Source organism: Lepisosteus platostomus, chromosome 1, assembly GCF_059453375.1.
Source record: "Lepisosteus platostomus isolate fLepPlt1 chromosome 1, fLepPlt1.hap1, whole genome shotgun sequence".
NCBI lineage: Eukaryota > Metazoa > Chordata > Actinopteri > Semionotiformes > Lepisosteidae > Lepisosteus > Lepisosteus platostomus.
The window spans coordinates 48,719,043-48,729,683 of NC_142611.1; positions in this window are offsets into that span (position 1 = coordinate 48,719,043).

Consider the following 10,641-nt stretch of genomic DNA (forward strand, 5'->3'; position numbering starts at 1 on the left):
ACAATGCCACTTTCTGTGTAGGATAATTAGGAATGCATGATCATCACATTTTATTTCCTTTTGTGGATCTATGGTTTTCTTTGTGTTCTTGTTCTGTGCACAATATAACAGTTTAGGGATACGATCGTACACACTTTTTTTGTAAGTATTACTTGGTATATTTACCAGGATTCACCCACTTAAAAAGTCTAAATCTATATCTGGCTAAAAGCAAATATTAAACTTCTATGTTCTAAAAGTATAGGAGGTATTAGAATATTTTGCAAAATGGTTTAGTTTAGTTCACAAGTCAATGAACATTATTTTTGGAGATAATGGTATCTTCATTCATTCATTCATCCATTTTTCTAAATGCTTCATCCTATACAAGGTCGTGGGGGAGGCAGGGATTATCTTGGCAAGCAAGGGGCACGGAAAACCCTAGAGGGGACATCAGACAATCACAGGGCACACATTCACACCAGGGCTAATGTTCCCAGAAGCCAGTTAACGTTCCAGTTTGTTTTTGGACTGTGGGAGGAAACAGGCACACTCAACGAAAACCCACACAAACACTCTGGGTTGGGATGAATCATGGGCCCCAGGGCTCTGAGCCAGCTACGCTTTCCATTGTGCCACACTGCCACCCTATATTGGTATCTTGTTTTGGGTTTTTTTTCCATCAGAGTGCACAGTAAAGCTTGATCATTGAATCTAACCATTTTCTGGATAATAACTTGAATGAATAACTTGTTACTTCACTGAGTGCTTGAAAAGGTTTGGCTGTTTGAAACTGAGTGCCAGGTCATTCCCAGGGAAAAAAAAAGGCTGACCTAGTCACTCTCCAAACTTCCAAACATCAAAATCACAGTCATGTCATATCTGTTCAAGATTCAAGATTCAAGATTTCTTTATTTGCCATATATAACAAGTGTATTGTAATTCTTACTCATTCTTACTCATTCAGCTGTACCCAGTACAGAAAAAAATAAAATAAAATAAAATGACAAACAGACATGGACAATAAATTCAGACATTAGACATTATAATACAGCCAAGACAGGACATAGTGCAAACAGTGCAGTACCTTAAAGTGCAGGTGCTAATTTGAGCTGTTTATGATGTGGACTGTTTGGGGGAAGAAACTGTTTTTGAATCTATTTGTCAGTATTCTGATAATGCAATACTATCAGAACCCAGGGGTGAAAACAGATCGTGGTCAGGGTGGAATGGGTCCCGTTCATATGTGATGTTGTGCTGACTTGTGGGTGGAATGTTTTCACTACAAAAAAATTAAACAGAATCTGAGAGTTGATCAGATTGCTTTATTTAGATTGAAAACCAGCATTGCAATTGATTGGAAAGATTAGTACTAACTGTGGCTTTTGAGTGGGTTTGTCATTGTATTCAGTTTAAATTCAAAGCTGTAAGAGCACCACTTGTTCTACTAGTGCAGATACACACTTTTGTTTCCTCAAAACTGAGTGACCAGAATTTTATATCATTATTTGTCTATATAGCTTGAAGTCAATGTATCAATGTGCATGTGATGGGTTTCTTCTTTCTCTAATTATGAATGTGAATATGACAGAGGCCCTTGTTATCAGTCTTGTGCATCTTAAATATGCAAAAGTTCTTCAGTTTACCACCCCTTATCTCCTGTGTTTCTGACACAGCTGAAGAGGTGGCCCTGAAGAGATAAGGTCCACACATGACAGGGATAGGATAGCACCACCCTGCCACCAGGGTTTTTAAAAAGCAATTCTCCAAAACTGGCAAAATTGATTATCTCTTGGGCTCCCTCCTGAGCGATATGACATAAGTTACCAGTGGGAGAGACACACAAATCCATCCTTCCATTCTATGAACATTGTCTCTGTTTGAAGTCACAAAACTTTTACAGGATAATTAATAATTGCTTACACATATATAGTGCTTTTCTGGACACTCCACTTAAAGCGCTTTACAGGTAATGGGGACTCCCCTCCACCACCACCAATGTGCAGCATCCACCTGGAGGCAGGATAGTCTGATATAGCACCTTATCTCCAGTTTTGAATTACTATCCAGCCATTTTCTAACTTCTTCTATTTTCTAAAACCTTGAAGAACATAGGTATTAGAATATTTTGCCAAATGGTTTAGTTACTAAGTAAATGAACATTACTTTTTTAGAGATAAGGGTATTAATCAAACTATCTATTTTCTAACTGCTTCTTCCAATTCAGGGTAACAGGAAAGCTACCCTGGCAAGTAATGGGCACAAGGTAGGATACACCCCAGACAAGATGCCAGTCCATCACAGGGCACACAAACACTGACATGCACATCTAAGGCTAATTTTCCCAGAAGCCAATTAATGTACCAGTATGTTTTTGGAAACCAGACCTGAAGACAGGGAAAACATACAGTACTAACTCCACATAGATAGCACCCCAGGTCTGGATCTGAACCCAGGACCCCAGTGCTGTGAGGCAGCAATGCTAACCACTGCCCCACTGTGCTGCCCCTTTTGGAATACTATACCTGGTAATAATAGCATCTATTTTGAAACTCACAATGTTTGAATGTATTTGCAATCATAGATGTTCGGTGCATGTTCATCAGAAAGGAAGTTTAAAATTAATGTGATGGTGACTACCCCACCAGGACATTAGAAAGTTTAACGCAAATGTGTAGTTAACATTTTGGGGGGTTAACCTCTAATCATATTCAAGGGCAAAAACCGTTAATCTAGAAAAATCTCAGGTGTCTGTGGCAGCTCTCCAAAGTAACATAAACAGAAAATATGAGCGCCTTCTGTAGTTCATTTTTGAGCGCCTACTTATCCAACAACCAATGCCTGACCAACAAGAGACACCTATCAGTCAATTGTCCCAATATGTTTGCTCTTTCAAAATAAAGAGGTTCAACACTATCAATTTGTTTAATTGACCTAAGAAGGTAGATACCAGAACAGATTTCTGTCCTAATACAACTGGAGGGCACCGTACGATGTTGGCAGTCATGCAAGTAATTAAGATTTTAATTATTTTTTATTGACAAATACCAAATGTACATCTGGATTTCCATGATAAATCAACTTTCCATACATTAATGGTATGAATAAATGTGCATTATTCTCTTAATTGCCCAGGAAAATTTAGATATTTTTAAATGATCAAATCATGTTAAATCATTTTGAAAACCTAATACTTAAAGGCATTTGGTAACACATTGACATATTACCATTCTTAGGAAGGAGAGGGATTGAAGTAATATTTTAGTGTTGCACTCTGCATCTGACCTTATCAACTTTACATTAAAGTTCATCACGTTTTTTAGTGTAGGAAAAGAAAAAACTATCAGATCCAAACAAAAAAAATATTGTTTGGAATTGCAGTAATCTTTAATGGGTATGACCGATCCCTTACATTACAGAACATGTATTTTATAATAACTATTTGTCCTGTACATTTATATCTTGAACTGTAATATCCAATATTTGTGATAGAAATAAATCTCTACATTTACAAGAATGTAGCCCAAAACGGTTGATTTTGTCTGCAAACAAAAAGGTAAAAAAATAAAAGAATAAAAAAGAAAGAACAGCACTATTGAATTTCAGAAATAGACATATTCCAAGAACACTCAATATGGGTCATTATGCTTTCATCCAACAAAACAGCTGAAGTGTTTGTGCAGTGCTGAGCTGAGTTATGGTATCATTCTTCCTGGATCTGTAATAACATGCCAGGCATCTATGTCAGGCCACTGTCTTCAATTCTCCACATCAAAGTGTGTCTGTGCGGACAGGAAAATGCAGATACATCAATTTGAGCTGACAATAAACCTGACACACTGCAAAGGCCACTTCAGAAAACACTGCTGTTGGCAGCAAAACAAGTAAATGTCAAACAATGTTTATCTGAGACTATAAAGCCATTTCAGAAGCTAGGGAATGAGGGATAATAGATAATATTGTTTTTGATATTTATTATACAAATATCTACTTCAGTAAATTCATCCCTGGGGTGGTATGGAGAATGAAGGGATTGTACTGAATGAAGATGAACACTGCTGGTGGCTCAGTTGTGTCCTGGAGATTATCATACCAACTTCAGCTAATAAATTGTGCCACTACTCAAAATAAAATATTGCTTTTTAGCAGTTTGTGATTTTTTTAAGTATGGGGGAAAAAATGTGCTGTCTTCTACTCGACCCTGCTCCCAGTAAAATTAGATTTTCTGCCAATCACAAAAGCCCACATACCCTGCGTCTGAGTTCAATTCTCCTCCCCCTGAAAAGTCCATTTTAAGTAAAAGACAAAAGGAGACTGTTTCTTAATTGGACAGTTCTATCTTATATGACATCAATCAGATCTCTTGCAAACATCGTGAGACGGTCTTTTTGCTCCTCAGCCATGCCGGAGTTAAAGAAAATAATTTTCTGCCCCTCGTTTTCTGAATGATTTAATACAGTTTGTGTTCCACAGGATTCTCTGATTATTCCCCATAAAAAAGCAGGTTTTGTGAAGGACTCTTGAAGCTGAATGAAAGGAAATTTGGAGGGGGAAGTCTGTGAGTGGCATGCATCTGGTTTAAGACTGTGTTCCCGTATGACTTGCCTTGGGCACAGCCAAGCAAAAAGCTTTATTTAAAAAGTAATTTTAAGCAAAAAAAACCAAAACAAAATACCATGTCAAGGAACTAAACAGAAACAGCAGCAGAATACCACAAAGAGTGAGCTGAGTAAGAAGTTCACCGACGGTCCTTCCTCTGTAATTCAAACTCACACAGGATCTAAGTGTAATGTGAAGGTGAGCCTTCTCCCAACTGATTAAACAACAACTTCGTCTTGATAAACACACTTTCGGAAAGATCTAAATGTCTAACATGATTGGATTCACATAAGAACCCAGCTGACGATTCTATGGAAAAGAGAAGAATGTTTTTTTTTAAAATGTTTGTTGTATGTAATAATATACTGTAAAAGTGATCATATTAATGAGATCTCAAACAGTAGTTTAGTAAATGCTCATTGAAAAGGCCTTATGATCATTCCGCATTTTGGTTAATTGCCTTTAAGGTAATAAAGATACAGTAACATACCTTTGTACCGTCTGTCTTGAAATGTATATTTCAATGTTTGTTTTATTTAATGTGTTGCTAAAACACATAACAGTCACTAGGCAGTACATTAACGTAATATTTTAGCATACAGATAATTCTGTGGAGACATCTTTATTTCTCCCATACATTACCAATCAGTTGTGCACCCACTTACACTATACACTGGTATCCTTTAAAATGTTTTCCTTCATTGTCCAGGCAACTGCCTGTACTTTATTGCTTCCGTTTTTTAGTGCGGTGTGGTTTATGAATGAGCCCAGTTGGGTCCGAAGGATCGTAATGCTTTTTCAGGTCCCACGACAGCTGGACATCTTGTAATCCCTGAAGAAGCGGGTCCTTCTTGCCCTTTAAGTTCTTTTACGCCACAGAACAATCTAGTGTATCTGGCAGCAGCAAGCTGGAATATGGTGAGCACACAGCTGCTCCAGTCTCGCCCTATCTCAAGCAGGTGGTTTCTCCTGTGCTGGCAGCCTGCGCTGCTGAAGGAGTCTCGTTATGGAAAAAGAGGAAACAGATGGGCGAGAAAAAAATCTATAAATAATGAACTGGGTCTTAAAAGTTACTGCTCAGAAACCACTAAGCCACTGTGAGTCATGACTCTAGACCTGAATTAGCCATTACTAGACTTGGCTTGAAAGAGTAGTTAGAAAGTAAACATCTATACTGTAAAATACAGAAATATTTCTTAGATTGCAATAATGTATTTTTATTCAAATGTGTTTTTTATTACATTCAAACTAGTCACATCTAATTAGTTAAATTATATTCTACTAATTAAGGGCAATCTGTGGATGGAACCTTTTTCTCGCTGGCTACACAGATTAAAAGCAGTCCCCTAGAGCTCATGTTTTTCACATAAAGTATATTTATTATACTTGTAATCAAAGTATTTTACTCACATTGCCTTGGTTTTAATGTTGATGCACACACAAAATGACGATACAAAACACTGAGTGAAAAAGTACAGGGAGAAATAACAGCAAACATTTCAAGGTGATTGTCTGAGAAGTTTATTTGGTTCATAATCTTGATTACATTAAGAAATACATGTCAAAGGGTATCAGTTTATGAACTTTGAAGTATGCTCTGGACGTTCAGACCCTGTGTAATTTAATCTGCTGAATAATGAATTCAGGGCATTTGACATTGTCTGTATAGTTCAATACTCAGTAAAGTTCAAGAAGTTACTTCTTCTTTGAACATGAAATGACTTATTCAGGCTTTACTTATTCAAGTCATAACACAAGACAGACATTTATTAACTCCTCTCTAATCACACAGGACAAACCCTTCAGACACTTTGTATCAACTGTAATTGCTGTGTGCCACCGAGCTCCCAACACTACCCGAATATCCGGTCTCGACTCGTGTGAGTGATCTCCACCTGGCCTGCCGGGAGGCTGTCTCGCTGTCTGCGTCAGAAACTGGAAATCTGTGCAATGAGTCCTGCGGGATTGCCCATCAAATGCCCATGCTTCAGTGCGCCTAGGCATAAACCATTGTTAAATTCTATACAGAAAACTTCTGGGCTAAAATGTAATGAATTTTACTAAAATGTAGCTAAAGCTACATTTAGCTAAGCTAAAATGTAATGAATTTGCTCTGAAAGAGCCACAATCCATTCCAAATCCCTTTTAAACTGTTCACCGATGCCTCTGGCTCTTTATCGCTGATAAATGATTGAAAGTCATACTGTAGGATTCAGTGCCACTGACTGACCCACACACTGCAGCACAAGTAACACAACGTGACCCAGGTCCATCTACGGACAGTGTTCATACAACACCTGTGCTCTGTGATCCAAAAAGTGTCATTTTAGCTTTTTACTATCATGTCTTCCTGGAGGATTTAGCACAACCAAGACATTCTTAGACATATTTCCTGCCAGGAGCCTGTAACTCACAGCTGGCAACCCACTGAAGCTCAGCAGGTGTGAACCTGGTCAGTACCTAGATAAGAGACCTCATGGGAAAAACTAAGGTTGCTGCTGGAGGAGGTGTTAGTGGGGCCAGCAGGGGATGCTCACCCTGCGGTCTGTGTGGGTCCTAATGACAGGGACACTATACTGTAAAAAGGAGATGTCCTTTGGATGAAACATAAAACTGAGGTCCTGACTCTCCATGGTCATTAAAAACCCCAGGGTGTTTCTCCTGGCCAAATTTCCCCCTGGTCTTTACCAATCATGGCCTCCTAATAATCCCCATCTATGAACTGGCTACATCACTCTGTTCTCATCCACACTGATAGCTGGTGTGTGATAAGTGATATTGGCGCACTATGGCTGCCGTTGCATCATCCAGGTGGGGGCTGCACATTGGTGGTGGAAGGGAGTCCCCATTACATTTACTGTAAAGCACTTTGAGTGGAGTGTGAGGAAAAGCACTACAGAAGTGTAAGGAATTATTATTATAAAAAGAGTAGTTTGTTTTAAGGTATGCCTTGTTTTGCAAGTACTACGGAGTATAAAACAATGCAGTTTGTTGTAATCCACAAATGGATCTAATTAAAACAAACATTTATATGCCCCTAAAATTACTGTTCTTGTTAACACTAAAGACTTTAACTTTAAGATGAAAAAGAAAACAGATAAACATCACCTCTCTTGATGTAATGGCTGGGTTTTTTATGATATTTCATCTGACTATTACAGACCAGACAGCGTAAGGCAGTTAAGAGGAAATTGGAAAATTTAAGATTAATAAAAGCAATAAAGTTAAACAGCATGTAATGCTGCAATAATGAGCTGTCAGGTCCAATTTTGAACTCACAAGAATGAGTACTGATGGTGTACTACCAGAAGGGACACATTTTGGGGACTGTGGGGTACAAGTCTCACATTTCTTTGCCAACTATTTAGACAACACCTTTTAAGCAGGAGATAATGAAAAACAAACGTAGTTTATCACACTACATTTAATATAAAGTGGGTACAGAAAGTCACAACCCCCTTTCAAAATTTGTACACTGACACTCTGAAAATAAAAATAAAATTAGGCTTGTTCCATTTTTATTTACACTCAGTAACTCACATTAGCATAGTGAAAATAAAATTCTTAAACATTCTGAAAATTAATATTACAACAGTAAAATACCTTATTTGGATAAGTGAACACAACTGCATTTGTAAACTTGCTCAGGTATAACCAATCACCTAACAGATCACGCAACAAACTAGTTACAGTGCCTTGCGAAAGTATTCGGCCCCCTTGAACTTTTCAACCTTTTGCCACATTTCAGGCTTCAAACATAAAGATATAATTTTTTTATTTTATGTGAAGAATCACCAACAAGTGGGACACAATTGTGAAGTGGAACGAAATCTATTGGATTTTTGAAACTTTTTTAACTAATAAAAAAATGAAAAGTGGGGCGTGCAAAATTATTCGGCCCCCTTGCGTTAATACTTTGTAGAGCCACCTTTTGCTGCGATTACAGCTGCAAGTCGCTTGGGGTATGTCTCTATCAGTTTTGCACATCGAGAGACTGAAATTCTTGCCCATTCTTCCTTGCAAAACAGCTCGAGCTCAGTGAGGTTGGATGGAGAGCGTATGTGAACAGCAGTTTTCAGCTCTTTCCACAGATTCTCGATTGGATTCAGGTCTAGACTTTGACTTGGCCATTCAAACACCTGGATACGTTTATTTGTGAACCATTCCTTTGTAGATTTTGCTGTATGTTTGGGATCATTGTCTTGTTGGAAGATAAATCTCCGTCCCAGTTTCAGGTCTTTTGCAGACTCCAACAGGTTTTCATCCAGAATGGTCCTGTATTTGGCTGCATCCATCTTCCCCTCAATTTTAACCATCTTCCCTGTCCCTGCTGAAGAAAAGCAGGCCCAAACCATGATGCTGCCACCACCATGTTTGACAGTGGGGATGGTGTGTTGAGGGTGATGAGCTGTGTTGCGTTTACGCCAAACATATCGTTTTGCATTGTGGCCAAAAAGTTCGATTTTGGTTTCATCTGACCAGAGCACCTTCTTCCACATATTTGGGGTGTCTCCCAGGTGGCTTGTGGCAAACTTTAGACGAGACTTTTTATGGATATCTTTGAGAAATGGCTTTCTTCTTGCCACTCTTCCATAAAGGCCAGATTTGTGCAGTGTAAGACTGATTGTTGTCCCATGGACAGACTCTCCCACCTCAGCTGTAGTTCTCTGCAGTTCATCCAGAGTGATCATGGGCCTCTTGGCTGCATCTCTGATCAGTCTTCTCCTTGTCTGAGCTGAAAGTTTAGAGGGACGGCCAGGTCTTGGTAGATTTGCAGTGGTCTGATACTCCTTCCATTTCAAGATGATCGCTTGCACAGTGCTCCTTGGGATGTTTGAAGCTTGGGAAATCTTTTTGTATCCAAATCCGGCTTTAAACTTCTCCACAACAGTATTACGGACCTGCCTGGTGTGTTCCTTGGTCTTCATGATGCTCTCTGCGCTTTCAACAGAACCTTGAGACTATCACAGAGCAGGTGCATTTATACAGAGACTTGATTACACACAGGTGGATTCTATTTATCACCATCAGTCATTTAGGACAACATTGGATCATTCAGAGATCCTCGCTGAACTTCTGGAGTGAGTTTGCTGCACTGAAAGTAAAGGGGCCGAATAATTTTGCACGCCCCACTTTTCATTTTTTTATTAGTTAAAAAAGTTTCAAAAATCCAATAGATTTCGTTCCACTTCACAATTGTGTCCCACTTGTTGGTGATTCTTCACATAAAATAAAAAATTTATATCTTTATGTTTGAAGCCTGAAATGTGGCAAAAGGTTGAAAAGTTCAAGGGGGCCGAATACTTTCGCAAGGCACTGTATCTCCAACCTGTGATCAACTGTGGTGATTTTGATTAGTTCAGAATAAAAGCAGCTGTTTCTAGAAGATCCCACTGTGTGGAAGTTCAAAGAATCCACTATAGGGGGAAAGGAGCTTTCAAAAGAACTTTGAGATAAAGTTGTGGAAAGGCACAAGTCAGGAGATCGGTATAAAAATATTTCAAAGGCTTTAAGTTTCCCATGGAGCACAGTCAAGACCATCATTAAGAAGTGGAAGGCGTATGGCACCACCCAGAACTTGCCTAGATCAGGCCATCCCTCCAAACTGGATGACCGAGCAAGAAGAAGGCTGATCCTAGAGGCTACCAAGAGGCCGATGGCAACTCTGAATGAGCTACAGGCCTTTGTGGCAAAGACTGGTCATTGTGTTCTTGTGACAACGGTATCACAAGCGCTCCACAAATCTGGCCTGTATGGGAGGGTGGCAAGAAAAAAGCCACTCCTTAGAAAAAACACACCAAGTCTCGTTTATGTTTTGTTAAAAAGCACCTTAAAGATGCTTTGGTCAGATGAGATCAAAATCGAACATTTTTCGGCCGAAATGCAAAATGATATGTCTGGCGAAAACCCAATACATCTTACCATCCAAAGAACACCATTCCTACAGTAAAGCAGAGTGGTGGCAGCATCCTGTTTTGGGGGTGTTTCTCTTCAGCTGGGACTGGGGTACTTGTCAGGATAGAAGGGAAGATGGATGGTGCAAAATACAGGAACATTCTTGAA